At 43.2% G+C, this 17,758-nt stretch overlaps 1 protein-coding gene across 1 annotated transcript in view; it reads left to right on the top strand.

The window, feature by feature from the left end:
• The first annotated feature begins 15,086 nt into the window (after positions 1 to 15,086).
• LOC122540179 (dynein axonemal heavy chain 8-like) overlaps positions 15,087 to 17,758 on the top strand; it is a 1,249,383-nt gene continuing 1,246,711 nt past the window's right edge. The window contains exon 1 of the mRNA XM_043675521.1: positions 15,087 to 15,353. The gene's annotated coding sequence lies outside the window, so the exon portion shown is untranslated. The remainder of the gene's footprint in view (positions 15,354 to 17,758) is intronic.

The following is a 17,758-nucleotide window of genomic DNA, read 5'->3' as shown; positions in this document are numbered from 1 at the left end:
CTGCTGCTAGTATGCGGACTCAAGACAGTAAGAGTCCTTCCTACTGGACTTAAAGGAAGTAAGAGAACTCATTGGCTGGTATCGAGGCACACCCTAGAAAGTCCACCTACATTTGGGTTGGAACAGTTAAATTACTTAGCAACAATCAAATCAGAACCAATCAAAATAAATAGTCACTCGGTTTGAATGGAGATTGAAACCAGTATAGCAATTTCAGTGTTTGCAGAGCAGTTTTGAACAAAATTCACTCTGGACCCCAACCTTTATGTTTGCGCAAGAACTCAGCTAGGCTGAGAACCTATACTGGGGATCTTTTACAGATTAAGTGTACATCTTCGGTTCCGGTCTGTTATGAGAAGCAGTGGTTCAGTTACCACTGATCGTAGTAAATGCCTCGGGCCCAAGCACAATGGGGCAAAAATTTGGTTGAGAAAGATTCACCTAGATTGGCTCAACATTTTTCGATTGGAAAATGGCCGCCCGAGTGAAGTCCTAATTAAATACTGAGAATTTTTTCAGGAAGGTCTAGTGTCTATCAACAAAGCAAAGGCCACCTTGCATGTTGACAAAAGTAGAGGCAGAAATGAGGAGGCTGGAAAATGAAGGACTCCTCAAACCAATCTAGTTTGTGGAATGGTGAGCACTGGTTGAACCAATTATGAAGCCTGACTGGTGGGTTTGCCTTTGTGGGGGTTTTAAACAGATGGTAACTGCTTTTTGCAGGTGGAGAGATACTCAATCCCTCGTAGAGGATTTATACACAAAGCTGGCAGGGGGGCTGTTGTTTTTAAAAATAGACATGAGCCATGTGTACCTGCAATTGGAGAGAGATAAAGATTCCTAAAAGTGTATTACAATTAAAATCCATAACAACATACAAGATTGACATCTGGGATAACTGCAGCCTGTGCAATTTTTTAGCAGAAGATGGAGAATATTTATGCTTTGTTCATGGGATATTAGTCTCACTAATTTGATTGAGTTTTTTGCAAATGTTACAAAGAAAATTGATGAGGACAGAGAGGTGGCCGTGATCTATATGGACTTCAATAAGGCATTCAACAAGGTTCCTCATGGTAGACTGGTCAGCAAAGTTAGATCTTATGGGATACAGGGAGAACTAGCTACTTGGATGCAGAAATGGCTCAAAAGATGGAAGACGGAGGGTGATGGTGGAGGGTTGCCTTTTGGACCGGAGGCCTGTAACCAGTGGTGTGCTACAAGAATCGGTGCTGAGACCATTGCTTTTCATCATTTATATAAATGATTTGGATGTGAACATAAGCGTTATAGTTAGTAAGTTTACAGATGACACCAAAATTGGAGCTGTAGTGGACAGCGAAGGAGGCTACCACAGAGTACAACGGGATCTAGATCAGATTGGATTTCATTTAGATAAATGTGAGGTGCTGCATTTGGAAAGACAAATCAGAGCAGGACTTATACACTTAATGGTAAGGTCCTGGGGAGTGTTGCTGAACAGAGACCTTGGAGTGCACGTTCATAGTTCCTTGAAAGTAGAGTCCTAGTTAGGATAGTGAAGGTTTTTGGTATGCTTGCCTTTATTGGTCAAAGCATTGAGTATTGGAAGGTCATGTTGGATCTGTACGGGACATTGGTTAAGCCACTTTTGGAAGATTGTGTGCAATTCAGGTCTCCCTACTATCGGAAGGATGTTGTGAAACTTGAAAGGGTTCAGAAAAGATTTACAAGGATGTTAACAAGATTGGAGGGATTGAGCTATATGGAGAGGCTGTTTTTCCAGGACCGTCGGAGAGTCAGTGGTGACCTTATAGAGGTTTATTAAATCATGAGGGGCATGGAAAGGGTAAATAGACAAGGTCTTTTTTAGGGGGTGGAAGAATCCAATACTATAGGGCATAGGTTTAGAGTGGGAGGAGAAAAATTTAAAAGGGACATAAGGGTCAATGTTTTCACAGAGGGGGTTGTGCACATATGGAATGAACTGCCAGAGGAAGTGGTTGAGGCTGGTACAATTCAAAACTTAAAAGGCATCCAGATGGATATTTGAATAGGAAGGGGTTAGAGAGATGTCAGCCAAGTGCTGGCAAATGGGACTAGGTTAGATTAGGATATCTGGTTGGCATGGACAAGTTGGAACGAAGGGTCTGTTTCCATGCTGTACATCTCTAAGACTCTACTTTACAGGGTCTACCCTAGGTCGCCATTTGTCTAGATAACATGTGAATAATAGGGAAGAACAATAAGGAGCACTTAGGGAACTTGGATATAATCATGAGATATTACTCGCATGCAGTCATTGGCCATAGAAGGGAAAAATGTGTTCCAGGCACTCCAAGTGATCTACAGTCAACAAGACAAGTTTACACCTGTTGGAAGATAAAGTAACGGCGATCAAAGGTGCCCAAGTTCCCTTGTCTGAGATCGTTCCTTGTGCTAGTGAACTATTACATATATTTCATGCATAACCTGGCCCCCATCCTGGCACCTTTGCATCAACAACTAAAAAAGGGTCAGCCTTGGAAACAATCTCAATATCTGGTATTGACATGCAATGCCTCCCTGTATGGCATCAGAGAAGTATTAGCTTATAGGTGCCCCAACTGAGAGGGATGCCTCTTAGTGCATGCATCCAGGACAATGGCTAATGCAGAGTGCAAATATACCCAGATAGAGCCGGAAGATTTGACAGTTTTATTTGGAGCCAGGAAACTCCATCTTTATAGAAATCAGTTTGTGATAAAGGACCACAAATACCTGCTAGATCTACTTAAAGAAGACAAGGCAGTGCAGCCCAAAGCTTCAGGGCAAATTCAGCAGTGGGCTCTAATACTGAATGCATATAGTTACAAGTTAGAACATCATCAGGGAGGCCGAGTAGCAAATGCAGATATATTGAGCTGCCTCCCAATGGCAAATACACCATAGATGGTACCGGCACTGTTTGCATCTACATTAATTTTAAACTTGCTGGTCACACTTCCAGTCACAGCTGACAATATCAGACTTCGGACACAGAAAGATCAGGTTCTAGCAAAACTGAAATAGCTGCTGGTATTAGGGGAAACCAAAAGGCTGTCACAAACAGAACAGAAATCTTTTTGGTCTTGAACAAACCAGAACACAGACAATGGCATCTTATTACAGGGAGCCAGAGTGATTGTCCCAACCAAAGGTTGCTGCCAGGTACTGGCTGAACTCCACCAGGTCATCCAGGGGTTTCTAAAATGAAGATGTTGGACAGAAGTTAAGTCTGCTGGCCTGGACTGGATGCAGACTTAGTGGTATTAGTGGGGCAGTGTCCAGATTGCCAAGAATAAAAATTACCCTCAGCAGTTCCCCACATTCATGAGAATAGCCAGGAAAACCCTGGATTCAATTACATATCAGTTATGCAGGTCCTTTCATGGGCTCAATGTTCTTATTGTGACATACACTCAAAATGGCTGGATGTGTATAAAGTTCATTCGTCAAACATGGGAAGGACAATAGAAAAAAACTGTGCACATCTGTTGCAAGGCATGGACTCTGGGAAGTGTTAGCCACAGATAATGGGCCATCGTTTACCAGTATACAATTTGAGCATTTCCTAAATTCAAATGGTACTCATCATATAAGGACAGCTGAATAGCTTCCATCATCCAATGGTCTGGCAGAAAGAGCTGTTTCAACTTTGAAGGCATGCTTAAAGAAACAATCTACAGCTTCACTCGATACCAAACTGTCCCAGTTCCCATTTGATTATAGGACCACCCCTCATGCAACCACAGGGATAGTTCCTGCAGAGTTGCTAATGGAGAGATGGCTCTTCATCAGTTCAATATGATCTTCCTGGACCTGAGGAGGGGAGGCATCAGGAACGGCAATGCTGCACATAAGACTCCACTAAGCAAGAGAGACAGTTTACTTCAAGGGATGAAGCTTGTTGTAGGAACCAGGGGAATTGCCCTGCTATTGCTCTCACTTCACCTCTGGAATTCAGATTTTTTTTGTCTGGGTTTGAACTGTAATGAGGTCAGGAGTTGAGAAGCCTGACGGAACCTAAACTGGGCATCAGTAAGCAAGCTACTGCAGAAAGCGTTCTGCTTGATAATGTTTTTAATGTCACTTTGCATCACTTTATTGATGATCAAGACTAGACTGATGCGGTGATAATTGACCAGTTTGGACTTGTGCCGCTTTTTTTGTACTGGACATATTTAGGCAATTGTTGGGTTGATGCCAGTGCTGTATTTGTTTTGGAACAGCATGGCTAAGGATATAGCAAGCTCTGGACCAAATGTCTTCAGCACTATTGCCAGAATATTATCAGAGCCCATAGCCATTGCAATATACAAGGTATCCATCTGTTTCTTAATATCATATGAAATTGGATAAAACAGATTTGTCCTGTTGCCATGAGACTTAATGGGTTCTTGGGTCAACATTGTGGTCTCCCAGGACCACCCATGACAGTAAGGTCAGAGGGAGGAACCAGATAAAGCGTAATCCAAATCCAGTTCTTAAAGCAAACCATGCGGACAATATTCATGTGATATCAACAGCTGCAATGGTGCATAAAAGCAGTAGCTCAAAGGGGATCCTCATCAGGGTGGCACAGTGGCTCAGTGGTTAGCACTGTTGCCTCACAGCACCAGGGACGTGGGTTTGATTCCTGCCTCGGATGGTTGCCTGTGTGGAGTTTGCACAGTCTCTCTGTGTCTGCATGGGTTTCCTCCGGGTGCTGTAGTTTCCTCCCACAATCCAAAGATGTGCAGGTTAGGTGAATTAGCCATGCTAAACTGCCCACAGTGTTCAGGGATGTGTAGGTTAGGAGTATTAGTTTGGGGTAAATGTAGGGGAATGGGTCTGGGTAGGTTACTTTTCGGAGGGTTGGTGTGGACTTGTTGAGTCGAAGGGCCTGTTTCCACACTTTAGGAATTCTATATCTAGTCATCAAGGTTTCTTTGCCTCTGGAACTGGATCTATCTTCTGTCAAGGACCCACATGTTACTGATGTGCTTCAGCATTAAAAGATGTCCTGCAAAAGTCATCTATTTCAAGAAATCTACATACCTCCCCCCTCACAATTCAAGCCCTGCAATGATCTGTGAGGGGTGACAAGGAGAGGATTGCAAAATTTGAAAGGCTTCCTCCAGAGGTCCCGGCACTACAGACACCAGTCTTCAGCTAATTTGAATCATTTCACATAATAATCAAGAAATGGTTGGAGATACTCCTTACTGCAAAGGCTACCATCCCTGACAACATTTCAACAATAATACTGAAGGCTTGTGCTCCAGATCAGCCCTAGCTTAGCTCTTCCAGTGCAGTTACAACTCTGGCATCTACCTGACAATGTGGGAAATTGCCCAAGCAAGTCCTGTACATAAAAGGCAGGACAAATCCAACTCATCCAATTATCACCTCATCAGTCTATTGTCGATCATTGGTGAACTGAAAGAAAGTGTCATCAATAATGCTATCAAGCAATACCTGCTCAGTATTAATCAGCTTAGTGATGTGTTTGAGGTCACTCAGCTCCTAACCTCATTATAGACCTCCCAACAGAGAGCATAAGGACACTATGGCGGTCTTGGGTAGTGAGGGGCATTATGGGTGGAGCTGAGAAATAAGAAGGGTGCAGTTACATTGTTGGGGCTATATTACAGGCCTTCCAACAGTGAGTATGATGTAGAAGAACAAATCGGTAAACAGATTATGAATAGATGTAGAGGCAACAAAGTGGTGGTGATGGGAGATTTTAATTTTCCCAACAATGATTGCGATACACTTAGTGTCAGAGGTCTGGATGGGGCAGAATTTGTAAGAAGCATCCAGGAGAGATTTCTAGAACAGTATGTTAATAGTCCAATGAAGGAAGGGGTCATATTGGACCTGGTGTTGGGGAATGTTGGGGGATTTCTTTGGGAACAGTAACCACAATTCTGTAAGTTTTAGAATACTCATAGACAAAGATGAGAGTGGTCCTAAGGGAAGGGTACTAAGCTGGGCCAAGACCAATTATATCAAAATTAGGCAGAAGCTCGGAAATGTGGATTGGACGAAGCTATTTGAAGGGAAATCCACATTTGATATGTGGGAGGCTTTCAAAGATAGGTTAAAGATAGTGCAGGATGGGCGTGTCCTGTCGAAAGCAAAGGATAGGAAGGGCAAGATTTGTGAACCGTGAGTGACAGGAGAAATCGTACGACTAGCTAAGAGGAAGAGGGAAGCGTACATAAGTCCAGGCAGCTAAGAACAGAATGGGTCCTTGAGGAATATCGGAAGAGTAGGACCAGTCTTAAACGAGGAATCAAGTGAGCTAAAAGGGGTCATGAAATAGCTCTAGTAAACAGAATTAAGGAGAATCCCAAAGCCATTTATTCTTATATAAGAAGCAAGCGGGTAACTAGAGAAAGGATTGGTCCACTAAAGGATAAATGGCTGAAGAAGGGCCTGTGCCCGAAACGTCGAATCTCCTGTTCCCTGGATGCTGCCTGACCTGCTGTGCTGTTCCAGCAATAAAGTTTCAACTTTGATCTCCAGCATCTGCAGACCTCACTTAAGGAAGGAAGATTGTGTGTCGAACCTGAGAAAATGGGTGAGATTCTGAATGATTACTTTGCACCAGTGTTCACTGAGGAGAGGGACTTGATGAATGTTGAGACTGGAAATAAAACTTTGATGACTCTGGATCACATTGACATGAGTAGGCAAAATGTGTTGGGTAGGCTAGAAGTTATTAAATCCCGGGAACCGGATGGGATCTATCCCAAGTTGCTGGGGGATGCGAAAGAGGAAATAGCTGGGGCCTTGACAGATAACTTTGTAGCATCCTTAAATACAGATGAGGTGCCAGAGGACTGGAGGGTTGATCATGTTGTTCCCCTGTACAAGAAGTAGGGATATTCTGGGTAATTACAGACCAGTGAGTCTGACATCAGTGGTAGGAAAGTTGCTGGAGAAGGTACTGAAGGCTAAAATCGATTTATATTTGGAAAAGAATGGGTTTATCAGTGATAGGCAACTTGGTTTTGTGAGGGGGAGATCATGCCTTACCAGGTTAATAAAGTTCTTTGAGGAAGAGACAAAGACGATAGAAGAAGGAAGGGCTGTAGATGTCATACACATGGACTTTAGTAAGATGCTTGATAAGGGTCCCTACGCTAAACTAGTAGAGAAAATGAAGTCACATGGTGTGCAGAGTGTTCTAGCTAAGTGGATAACAAACTGGTTGAGCAACAGGAGACAGAGAGTAGTAGTTGAAGGGACTTTCTCAAAATGGAGAAACATGACCAGTGGTGTTCCACAGAGATCCGTGCTGGGGCCACTGTTGTTTGTAATATACATAAATGATCTGGAAGAGGGCACTGTTGGTATGATCAGCAAGTTTGCAGATGACATGAAGATTGGTGGAGTATCAGAAAGCATTGGGGACTGTCAAAGAATACAGGAGAATATAGACTGGAGACTTGGACAGAGAAGTGGCAGATGGAGTTCAATCCAGGCAAATGTGAGGTGATGTGTTTTGGCAAGTCTAATTCTAGACTGAATTATACAGTAAACAGAAGAGCCTTTGGAAAAGTTGATGAGCAGAGAGATCTGGGAGTTCGGTTTCATTGTTCCCTGAAGGTGGCTGCACAGGTGGATAGAGTGGTCTAGAAGGCATATGGTATGCTTGCCTTCATCGGATGGGGTATTGAGTATAAGAGCTGGCAGGTCGTGTTAAAATTGTACAAGACTTTGGTTTGGCTGCATTTAGAATACTGTGCACAGTTCTGGTTGCCACATTACCAAAAGGATGTGGACGCTTTGGAGAGGGTGCAGAGAAGGTTTATGAGGATTTTGCCTGGTATGGAAGGTGCTAGCTATGAAGATAGATTGAGTAAGTTAGGATTGTTTTCATTAGAAAAAAGAAGATTGAGGGGGGGACCTGATGGACGTCTACAAAATCATGAAGGGTACAAACAGAGTAGATAGAGATAAGCTTTTTCCCAGGGTGAAGGTCTCAATAACAAGAGGTCACACTTTCAAGATGAGAGGTGAAAAGTTTAAGAGGGATAGACGCGGCAAGTACTTTTCACAGAGGATGGTAGGCACCTGGAACGCGTTGCCAGCAGAGGGAGTAGAAGCAGGCATGGTAGGGTGCGTGAGTAGGTGGGGAGCAGAGGGATACAAATGCTTAGGAATTGCTGTCAGATTTAGGCATTTAAGTGGATTTGGATTGGCTCAGTCTTGGAGGGCCGAGGCCAGTTCCTGGGCTGTAAATTTACTTTGTTCTTTCTTTGTTCTTTATAGCCTTGGTTCACTCACAGATAAAGCACCTAAATTCCAGAGGTGAGGGGAGAGTGTTAGCCTTTGACAACATTCTGGCTACTTCGTCATTTACTAGCTCTCTTCTTAAACTGAAATCTCAACAAAAATCTTTACAAATTATGTAGACTATGCATGGAGGCATCGTCCAACAGAACTTTGAATGAACTGAGGATTTAAAGTTTGACTTTCAGCTGTTGTCAGAAGCAACAAATATATGTAGGTTTTTATTAACCACAAAATGGCTTTTCAATTTAAAATAACACAACAAAATGCCTTCAAGTTATGCTTTGACACTGTGAACCTGTATTACTGCTTTGCTGGGTTTGCTGAATTAGAAGATAAAGCAGACAATGGAGTTTTCATAAAATGAATCATGAGATATCAACTGACCACTCGAACTAACATTGAACTGGCTGCATGAGATGATGATCTACGTAAGAAAAGAATCATTTCCCAGGAAATATCGTTGGATTAACGTGCTGTCAATCATGTCACCTTATTACATTTTCTTGCAATTAAGGCTGTGCTGTCTCTTTAAAAGGCCTATAAATTATGTTTAATTTTCAAATGTAATTGTGCAATTTTGCCATAGAACACAGAAGCTTTAACCTCTGTGTTGCAGGACAAAACTGTGCCAGGCTGCCTTATTTTGTTAAACTGGTAACCTAGCATTATACAGATCGCATTCTGTTGATTCTTTTGACTGATCTCGTAACCAAGAGGTCTCGCCTGGGATCTAAATCTTCTTATGGTGCTGTGACTTGTGGTCCAGCACAGATGGATTGTGGACAGCGGTGTAAGAGTGGTCCTTCACTGTTGAGGAATTCAGCCAGTCAGACGTGAGTATTTTATATCTGTTTGGTTTTCCTCTCATTCAAGTAGTGGCTGAACTGATCCCTAGTCCAGGCCGAAAAGGATTGGCCTTGGCAAGGGGTGGGGCAGAGAGAGAGAGAGAGAGAGAGAAAAAAAAAATTCAAGGAGTTGAGAACTCCACAAAAAAAAGAGATTATATAGAGACTATATACACAAAAACGAAAGAGAGATTTTACATACACAACAAAGGGGGAGAGTGACATCCAAGGACAGACTTGACAAATGGATCTGAAAACAAAGAGAGAGAGAGGGTTGGGAACCTCTCAGAGCTGAGAAACTTTGATTTGGTTGGATTGCATTATTTAATTTGGTACTTAAATTGTTCTGTGAGATAAGGAAGTGTTGCGATACATTATAACAGGATTATTGAGGGTTATGGAAAGTCAGGAAGAGTCTGTGGAAGTCGGTAAATTGTGTGTTGACGGGGTGTCGGATAATAAAGATTTTTGAGTCACAACTATAAAAGGAAGTTTGTTTACACATGGGTAATCATGTCTTCATCGTTAGTAAAAATATGTGAGAGGTTTCCGGAAAAATCCGAAATCTTTCGGACACTTACTGGTACCTTAAATAAAGCATTGGGTAATGAACAGTAGCCACTAGGTGGCCCTAAAAGTATTCAATTGATCAAATCAGCCCAGCATATGATTTGGCAGAGAAACATGGGGCTCGAGAATGAAGGAACTAATTCGAATGTGGAGACAATACTGTGATGAAGCTCATAAAGAATCAGTTTTGTGCTCATGGTAGGATACTGCCACTAAATTGGGAATTGAACTAACTGCTGATGGTGCCATGAAATCTATTGAGGTCCTCAAAAATGAATGTCCTCGAACAAAACACAAACAGAAACAAAAGGACAAGTTAAGCAAACAGAACCATAAAGTTCACTGGTTGGCTTTGGTTTAAGCACGGGAGACAATGAAAATTTGGATTTAGATGAATGGTGTTCCTACTTTCACCCTGCGCTGCCGCTTCCACCAACCCTGTCTAATTTGCAAGTGCATCCTTACCCACCCCCGATTACTCCAGTCTCGGTCAGATCCACAAGTTTAGTACTTCAAGCGCCGCCTGCCCTAACCCCTCCCCCACAGACTGCTCAGCGTCCTTCATATCAAACTGCTGTTCTATCTATTTCTCAAGTTCCTGTTGTTTCCCTGCACCATACCCATCTGTACTCCACGCCCAATTCTAACCCTGTAAGTGTTGCTCCTTCTCCCATCCCCAAGTTACTGTTAGCTCGGCTGCTACAGCTTAACCTAAGACGTATGCTGCTGCTGTAGCCACTCCTGTTCCCCCACCCCCTCCCCAGTTCACTGATGCTGTTACTTAGAACACTCATAGTCAGCGAAAATTGAAACAGCACCGATTCTCTAATAAACAACTTGTGTAGCAATTAGAAACCCCTTAAAATTCCTCTTCTGAGGATTCGGAAGATGAAACACTCACATGAGGTATGTTCTCTGTGAGAGAACTATCAAACACACAGGCTGGCGCTCCTGGTCAAAATGCCACTATCCATATTTACTGACCGTGGAAACCACATGAAATTATGTCCATCCTCAGTTATGCTTCAGACTGCCACAAGACTCCTCAGCAGTTCCTTGATTTTTTAAAAAACACAATTAAAGTTTATGATGACAATGGCCAGGATTTTTGGGCCCTTCTTCAACAAGTCCTTATCCCCTCTGAATATGCTCGTTTTACTGAATATATTGGTTACAATAATTTTATTGCCTTCTCTAATGCTATAGCCCAAGATCAGCAACGACAAGATGATACCCTTGCTGCTGCATCTTCCATACTAGCAAAACCTATTGACTTTACTCGCATCCTTGAACTTCGCCCCCAAAATAAGGAGTCTGCTGAAGACTTCCTTGAACGTTTTAGAGAATGTTAGGAGTTCTATTCCAGCAATCGGGCTTGGAATTAAATGCTCAGCATAATTCCATGCTGTTAAGCTGCCTGCTGCCCTCTGTATTCACAGCAGTCAAAATAAACAATCTAGACTAGTTTGAAGGCACGTCTAATCAACTCCATCGTTCTATTAAGGCCTTGTGGAAACAGCAGAGTGAAGATAGACCACAAATCCGTGTAAAATCAGAATTTGTAGTCCAAAAGGAGGCACCTCAACAACTACCCGTGCATCATAATATTGGCCCTGCACCTATTCGAGGCCGCGGTCATGAGTATGGCAGAGGGACACCCCCTAAGAGTTCATCCCCAGCCTGTTTTAATAGTAACAACCTATCGCACTGGGCTCGTGACTGCTTGACTCGAAACTGCCTGACTTGCAGCAATCCCCTCCATTGGACCTCGAATTGCCCTAGAGGGGCCACACAGGACAACCAAGGAAGTTTTCATGAGAATTACCCTCGGAAGTCCTATGACACTTTGGGTAAACCTCCTGATAACAGTCATCCTCTATCACAAGCAAGAGGCAGAGGACAAATCACCAGTTTTTCACAAAATAATCTCTTTTCCCTCGTCAAACATTCGATGATTGGCTACTCATTAGTCTTGTTGTTTGTTGTACATGTTGCATCTGTTTGGCTTGACTTGCTTTGCTGTTTTTTTTGTTGGTTTTGGTATTTGTTCTTTGTTTATGAAATATGGAGGGCGGCCGTTGTTCTTGTTGTGTTAAAAAAAAGAAAACTGGCCAGCAGTACAATTCTTGCACATTTGGTTAAACAATGATGTGGCATGGCCAGGACTTAGGAGAATAAACCTCCAAGCTAAAAAAAACTGAGATGTGGTGTGTGTGTGTGTGGGGGGGGGGGACAGAGAGAGAAAGAGAGTGAGAGAGCTGTACAGCTTGTCGGAGTTTAACCCCTTTGTGATTCGGTTTGAATGCGCATTTGTTTGTTGGTGATTGAATGTTTGTGCTTTGTTCCCTGGAGCTCGAGATCCGGGACTGTTTTGAATCTGATTTGTATTTTGGAAAATTAACATGATTCCTTTTAAGGTTAAGGATCCTTCAGAGATTATGAAATGAAATATTAACTCTTGTTATTTTTACAGGTCATGGCTGTCTTACTGTCAGTTTCTAACTAATCACTTTTATCCTGTCATAAAAGCCAACCTTATTCAATTTCAAATCAGTTTAATACAGAGGAAGACAACATTGTAACCTTTTTTTGTTTCAGACTCGTTCATTCCCACTTAATTTTAAGACTGCTGTGCTTCATTGGTGATTATGATGTGCCAGCCGTAGCTTTATTGAGGAAGTCCCTTCCCTCAATGACGATTGAAGTTTTAATTCAACATTAAGTTGTGATAAATCATGTCACAAAATTAATATCCTATGGTTAATATCTGTGTCTTTGGATTCAGCCATTATTTGTGATTACACTTTTTTTTTCCATTTGAGTAGACAAGATCTTTGAAGGCAGCTGCAGCCATTTCGTGATCTTTAGCATTGTAAATGAGCAATGACTGGTCAGGAACACTTAAGGAACCTAATCTTGGATTTAAATTAAGGGACTAAAATCGGGTAACTACAGTGGATTTCAAAGTTGGAAACTGTATATATTTTAAATATTAAATACTGAATAAATGATTTTCCAATTTATATTAATGAAGAGGATTGATGAGGGCAGAGTGGTAGATGTGATCTATATGGACTTCAGTAAGGCATTCGACAAGATTTCCTTGGGAGACTGATTAGCAAGGTTAGGTCTCACGGAATACAGGGAGAACTAGCCATTTGGATACAGAACTGGCTCAAAGGTAGAAGACAGAGGGTGGTGGTGGAGGAGGGTTGTTTTTCAGACTGGAGGCCTGTGACCAGTGGAGTGCCACAAGGATTGGTGCTGGGTCCTCAACTTTTTGTCATTTACATAAATGATTTGGATGCGAGCATAAGAGGTACAGTTAGTAAGTTTGCAGATGACACCAAAATTGGATGTGTAGTGGACAACGAAGAGGGTTACCTCAGATTGGAACAGGATCTTGACCAGATGGGCCAATGGGCTGAGAAGTGGCAGATGGAGTTTAATTTAGATAAAGGTGAGGTACTGCATTTTGGGAAAGCAAATCTTAGCAGAACTTATACACTTAATGGTAAGGTCCGAGGGAGTGTTGCTGAATAAAGAGACTTTGGAGTGCAAGTTCATAGCTCCTTGAAAGTGAAGTCGCAGGTAGATAGGATAGTGAAGGCGGCGTTTGGTATGCTTTCCTTTATTGGTCAGAGTATTGAATACAGGAGTTGGGAGGTCATGTTGCGACTGTACAAGACATTGGTTAGGCCACTGTTGGAATATTGCGTGCAATTCTGGTCTTTCCTATCAGAAAGATGTGAAACTTGAAAGCGTTCAGAAAAAATTTACAAAGATGTTGCCAGGATTGGAGGATTTGAGCTATAGGGAGAGGCTGAACAGGCTGGGGCTGTTTTCGCTGGAGCGTCGGAGGCTGACGGGTGACCTTATAGAGGTTTGCAAAATTATGAGGGGCATGGATTGGGTAAATAGGCAAAGTCTTTTCCCTCGGGTCGGGGAGTCCAGAACGAGAGGGCATAGGTTTAGGGTGAGAGGGGAAAGATATAAAAGAGACCAAGGGGGAACTTTTTCACGCAGAGGGTGGTATGTGCATGGAATGAGCTGCCAGAGGAAATGGTGGATGTTGGTATAATTGCAACATTTAAGAAGCATTTGGATGGGTATATGAATAGGAAGGGTTTGGAGGGATATAGGCTAGGTGCTGGGAAGTGGGAGTAGATTGGCTTGGAATATCTGGTCAGCAAGGACGAGTTGGACCGAAGGATCTGTTTCCATGCTGTACATCTATATGACTCTATCCAAACAAGACTTAATTATGCTGTCCTGCATATAAACAACAGTCCCATTAAGCAAACTCCCTTTAAAAAAACAATATAAATGGAACATATGCTTACAGGTTTAAGTTGAGGGGCAGAAAGACAGAGAGGGAGAGAGAGTTTCCACACAGCCCACAGTTGAACTTTTCCCCAGTTCAAGACTGAACTCAACGGCTCAGCAAGAGAGCTGACCACTCCCCTTTCATTGCATCGGTCACTTCTAAAACATGACCACTTTGGCCTGAAGTCTCATCTGTTAACATATAAACAAAAATGCCTCTCAAGATCCTTTGCATCCCTGTACCAAACCAGTCTGATCGGAGCCCAGCCTGGTTTATTACCACTCTGAAAAAAAAACATGGATAGGGTATCTTTGAGCCTCAGAAAAAAAAGGACCAGCTTTCTGACAAAGTGATGAAACATAGTGGACCCAGCACTAATCCTTGTGGCACTCCAGTGGTCATAGGCCTCCAGTCTGAAAAGCAACCCTCCACCACAATTTCTGTCTTTTTCCTTCGAGCCATTTCTGCATCCAAATGGCTAGTTCTCCCTGTATTCTATGATATGTAACCTTGCTAATCAGTCTCCCATAGGCAACCTTGTCCAATGCCTTACTGAAATCCATATAGATCATATTCACTGTTCTGCTCCACCATTCATTATGATCAGATCTAAAGGCTCTTCCAGCTTTTTCCCACTATCTTACAATCTCTTTAGTCCCATTTGGAATAATGTGAGCAGTTCTGGGCACCGCACGTTAGGATCATATAATTGCCTTGGAGAAAGTACAGCGATGAGACCTGAACTCTAAGGATTAAATTATGTGGAGAGATTATACAAGTTAGGCATTTTTCCTCCATAATTTATAATTTAAGGGGTGATCTGATTGAAATCTTCAAGACATGAACAGCAAAAGAGAGTAGCAAACTGTTTGCACTGGTTAGGGATTCCAGAACTTCGGGGCACAGCCTAAGAATTAGGGCCAGACAATTTCAGAGAGATTTAGTGACTGTAATCTGAATCAGTTCAAATTCTCCTCACATGTCAATCCCACCATCCGCCTGTTAAACCTTCACTACACACCACCTACAGCACAAGCGGCCGTCCGCACCGTCTCACACTCTCCTCCTGCAGACGATGCCGGGACCGCTCTTTCTCGAAGTTTCAACCCCGGCCCGCGAGCCCCTCTGACGTCACCGCGTGACCGTTAACGGTTGAAGAAGTCGATGTCCAGTGACGGTTTTATAAAGGAATGAAAGAGTCAGGAGACGAAACTTAATAAAATCAGGTTGCGATTTTTAAAAGCATTTCGGTTGAAAGAACGAATGACTTTCTGAACTGACGCAAATTTCTGAATCACATTTTCTGTTTTATCATTTGACAATAAGTGAGTATTCTTACTTCATAATGTGTTATTATGTGAGCATTAGATATTTGAGTGGAATAAATTAACAATCAGCAATTTTCTTGCTGAAGAATGTTAATTTTCTGCTCTGCCTATAATTATATTTTGATGATTTAAACTTGTGTCCTGACAGCTAAGAAAGCATCTGTGAACAAGTTTGTTTAAAACAAAAACTAAGGAGATAATCAAATGCAAGTGGAAAAGCATAGAACCAAATTTTTTTTATCAGTTTTCTGTTTAGAGTTTTATTCGTACTTGGAGTAAATTACTGCAATATATTTTTTAAATCCACATCTTGGACTTGAGGGATCATGGTTTTTATGTCCACTGAACTCCTGGAATTAAAGAGGACCGTTACATTTGAGGTGTCTTGTATAATTCTTGCATTTAATGTGTCCTGCTATTTACATTGCCACTACTGTCTAACATTAAAGACTAACAAGTTGTGGCATTAAGGACTAAGGGCAGATTTGAGGTTTATAGACAGAGAGGGAGGGGATATTGAGAAGATTGACTCTCAGTGAATTGTAATAACCTATAGAGTTTAGTGTGGATAAATGCAAGGTTTTCCATTTTGGTCCAAAAAAAACAAAAGGACAAGTTATTATTTAAATAGGAAACAGATTCAAAGTGTGTCAGTGCAGTGTCCTTGTGCACAAATTGCAGAAAGTGGGGAAGCAGTTGCAGCATGAAGAATATAGGAAAAACAATGACTGCAGATTCTGGATTAGAGTGGTACTGAAAAAGCACAGCAGTTCAGGCAGCATCCGAGGAGCAGGAAAATTGACATTTCGGGCAAAAGCCCTTCATCAGGAATAGAAGCAGAGTGCCTGAAGAGTGGAGAGATAAATGAGGGGGTGGGGAGAAAGTAGCATAGAGTACAATAGGTGAGTGGGGGTGGGGATGAAGGTGATAGGTCAGGGAGGCGGGTGGGGAAAGGTAGCAAAGAGTACAGTGGGTATTCACCCATGGGGGTGGGGATGAAAGTGATAGGTCAGAGAGGAGGGTGGAGTGGATAGGTGGAAAGGAAGATAGGCAGATTGGACAGTGCTGAGCTGGAAGTTTGCAACTGGGGTGAGGTGGGGGAAGGGGAAATGAGGAAACTGATGAAATCCACATTGATTCCCTGGGGTTGAAGTTTTCCGAGGTGGAAGATGAGACATTCTTCTTCCAGGCGTCGGGTGGTGAGGGACCACATTGATGCCCTGGGTTGAAGTGTTCTGCTGTCCTCCACTCGCTCGGCTCCAATCCTGACCTCACCATCATACCAGCAGATAAAGGGGGTGCAGTGGTAGTCTGGCGCACTGACCTCTACACCGCTGAAGCCAGACGCCAACTCGAGGACACCTCCTCCTAACTGCCCCCTCGACCATGACCCCACCCCCCATCACCAAACCATCATCTCCCAGACCATACAGAACCTCATCACTTTAGGAGATCTCCCACCCACAGCTTCCAACCTCATAGTCCGGGAATCCCGCACTGCCAGGTTCTACCTCCTTCCTAAGATCCACAAGCTTGACCATCCTGGCCGACCCATTGTCTCAGCATGCTGCTGCCTCACTGAACCTACCTCGACACTGTTCTATCCCCCCTAGTCCAGGAACTCCCCACATACATTCGAGACACCACCCATGCCCTCCACCTCCTCCAAGACTTCTGTTTCCCTGGCCCCCAATGCCTCATCTTCACCATGGATATCCAATCCCTCTACACCTCCATCCGCCATGACCAGGGCCTCTAAGCCCTCCGTTTCTTCCTCTCCCGACGTCCCCAACAGTACCCTTCCACCGACATTCTCATTCATTTGGCCGAACTTGTCCTCACCCTGAACAATTTCTCCTTTGAATCCTCCCACTTCCTCTAGACCAAAGGGGTAGCCATGGGCACCCGTATGGGCCCCAGCTATGCCTGTCTCTTTGTTGGCTACGTAGAACTGTCCATCTTCCATAGTTACACCGGTCCACTCCCCACCTTTTCCTCCGCCACATTGATGACTGCATTGGTGCCACCTTGTGCTCCCGCGAGGAGGTTGAGCAATTCATCAACTTCACCAACACATTTCACCCTGACCTTAAATTTACCTGGACCATCTCTGACAACTCCCTCCCCTTCCTGGACCTCTCCATCTCCAGTAGTGACAGCATTGGCGCCACCTCATGCTCCCGCGAAGAGGTTGAGCAATTCATCAACTTCACCAACACATTCCACCCTGACCTTAAATTTACCTGGACCATCTCTGACAACTCCCTCCCCTTCCTGGACCTCTCCATCTCCATTAGTGACGACCGACTTGACACTGACATTTTCTACAAACCCACCGACTCCCACAGCTACCTGGATTACACCTCTTCTCACCCTACCTCTTGCAAAAATGCCATCCCGTA

The sequence above is a fragment of the Chiloscyllium plagiosum genome, chromosome 3 (assembly GCF_004010195.1).
Source record: "Chiloscyllium plagiosum isolate BGI_BamShark_2017 chromosome 3, ASM401019v2, whole genome shotgun sequence".
NCBI classification, from domain to species: domain Eukaryota; kingdom Metazoa; phylum Chordata; class Chondrichthyes; order Orectolobiformes; family Hemiscylliidae; genus Chiloscyllium; species Chiloscyllium plagiosum.
The sequence above is the reverse complement of the archived record's forward strand: the minus strand, read 5'-3'. Positions and strand labels throughout refer to the sequence as shown.